Genomic DNA, 2,922 nt, shown 5'->3' with positions numbered 1-2,922 from the left:
TCTGGACGAGATAGGATTCCTTCGGTATACGACTGTTGGTCGATTTCCAGACACCTGTTGTTTCTATCACGAGTGATCCGCATTCCGAGGAATGTACTAGCGGCTCCAAGATCTCGCATTTGGAATTTCTCTGCAAGAACTTTCTTCACTCATTGGATCTCGGGTAAACTTGGACCTATTGGTAGAAGGTCGTCGACGTAAACTATGAGGTAAACTTCGACTTTGTCGTGATGATAAACATAAACGCCAGCGTCTGAGCGCGTACGTTTAAATCCATTCTCGAGTAGCGTAGTGTGTAGCTTCTCGTTCCAGGTGCGTGAGGCTTGGCGTAGACCATAAATTGCCTTCTTCAATCGACACACCATCTTTTCTTGTCCTTTCTTCACAAAGCCTTGTGGTTGTTCCATGTAAATCTCCTCGTCGAGCTCGCCATACAGGAAGGCCGTTTTAATATCCATTGCCTCGATTTCCCAATCTTCGAGTGCGGCATGTGCGAGTAAGAAGCGTATAGCTTCATAGCGTGCGACGGGAGAGAAGGTTTCCTGAAAGTCTATCCCCTCTATCTGTGTGAATCCTTTGGCCACAAGACGTGCTTTGTAGCGGCCGTCGGGCTTGATCACATAAACCCATTTGCATTTTACAATTCTCCGGTTGTTTGGTCTGTTGACCAGAATCCATGTAGAATTCTCCTCCTGAGACTTGAGTTCCTCTTTCATCGCGATCTCCCACTGTTTCGCATCTGGGCGAGACATTGCCTCGCAGTACGTAGTGGGGTCAGGCTGGTAAGCATGACATATCCATTGGAATAAATTCCGACAGAGTTGATCGTCGACTTCCATTGGAGAGTTTTCACGTTGTTCACGTGCTTCTCGTTCTTCTCGTTGATCACGTTGGATATCTCGTTCCTGTTGACGCCATGCTTCTGTGGGCGGGACGTCACCATAGCTGTTGTCGGGAACACGGCGTTGGCCTGCATTCTCTCGCTGTGGTCTGGCCGGATGCGGCACAGGTTGTGGTTCGAGATTCCATCGTTGCCTAATATCAGGAGCAGGTGGCGCTGCCTGACGAGATGGACCGGGTGGTCCGCTCTGACGAGGACGATATTGTTCTCTCTGTGGTGGAGGTTGTCCAGGAGGTGGACCGGGAACAAACGGTATCTCCGGATGCTCGTATGGTTCCGGAGTTGGGCTTCGATATTGTTCATAACGATCGGCTGGATCGTCATTGACTTCGTCATCATCCTCTTGTTGCGGTTCGTCTTGCCGCGGTTGTGGATGTGCGTTGTCTGGGGATTGATTATCAGGTGTGAAGTCATCCGGACTGGTAGGGTCCGGGTTCAGCAGGTCGGGTAGAACAGGTGGAAGTGGATCTTGAGACATTCCAGGCTCACGAGGCCTTTCGTCTCGCTTGGGGAAGGAAGATTCATCGAAAGTGACGTCGCGTGACACAACGATGGTCCGAGCAGTTGGATCCCAGAATCGGTAACCCTTTGTACCGATTTCATACCCGACGAAGATCATCACTTTAGCCTTTGGCTGTAGCTTATTGACCCTCGCATCCTTATGTGTGTGGACGTAGGCTTTGCAGCCCCATACTCAAAAGTACGATACGTCCGGAACAGTGCCGTTCCATTTAGTGATGGGTGGCTTCCATTGATGATGGCGCAGAGGTTGTCGATTATAGATATGTACTGCTGTTTCCAATGCTAGCTTCCAGAACCCAGACGTCATGCCAGCGTGATGTCGCATAGCTTTTGCCTTATTCTGAATGGTCTGTTGCCAGCGTTCTGCTCTGCCGTTCTGTTGTGGTGTTCGCGCCACTGAGAGTTGACGCTCTATTCCGCGTTCTGCTAGGAAATCGTCGAATTCGCGGCCTAAAAACTCCCCCCCACGGTCCGAACGTATAGCCTTGAGCTTGCGCTCGGCCTGTGTTTCCGCCCAAGCGACGAATTGCTTGAAGGCAGAGAAGGCATCAGACTTCCGTTTCAGATACCAGACTAAACCAAATGAGGAATAGTCGTCGAGGGTGGTAAGGGCAAACTTGTACCCGTCGAGTGATAACGACGGATATTCGACAAGATCCATGTGTATTAAGTCGAGGGGATGATCCGCACGACTGTCAGACGCAGGAAATGCATCGCGACGAGACTTCCCGAACTCGCATCCATCACAGGGAGTATCCTTGGTTGGTGCCGTGATTTTATCCGGGACGCCTTTGACATTGCCAGGCAGTTGAACAACTGATTTCTTCCTGGCGTGTCCGAAGCGACGGTGCCACAAAGTATATGGATCGTCGGGTTTGACCGACATTAATGTTCCTGGCTTAATCTCGCTGGTCCTGGTGAGGACTTCAGCTTCTAGCCAATATAAACCTGACGACTTTTCATATTCGCCCTCCATTAAAACTGTCCGCTGTGTTGGGTCTGACCCGCGGAGTAACTTAAACTTCTTGCCATCCATCTCAATACGGTGACCGTTATTGAGAGGCATTCTGGGCGCAAAGAACCGTTCTGCTGCTTCCGGTACGTATAATACGGTTTCTAACCGGATATGCTGAATTCGTCCATCTGTGAGAGGATGTTGCAGAGCGATTTCACCGTGACCTTTGATTTCGATAGTCTGACCTTTACCGGCCGTGTGTGCATGACCTGGCTTAGGGAATTCATGGTACCGAATAAAGTCAGTTTTGTACGGTGTGACATGTGTTGTGCAACCGCTGTCAACCATCCACTTAGACTTGACACCCGTAGCATAAAGAGAAACAGAGATAGATTCTTCCTCGATCTTAGCTACAAGTGGTACATCGACTATGCGTATCGTATTAACTGTCTGAGTGGTCGTCGCGGTATTGTCCTTCGCTTTGCCCTTTCCCTTCCCTTTTTGTCGCTTTCCGTCCACCCTGCTGCTGCTGCTGCGTGTTGTT

Source organism: Phanerochaete carnosa (genome assembly GCF_000300595.1).
Source record: "Phanerochaete carnosa HHB-10118-sp unplaced genomic scaffold PHACAscaffold_10, whole genome shotgun sequence".
Lineage (NCBI taxonomy): Eukaryota > Fungi > Basidiomycota > Agaricomycetes > Polyporales > Phanerochaetaceae > Phanerochaete > Phanerochaete carnosa.
This window is presented reverse-complemented; position numbering follows the sequence as displayed.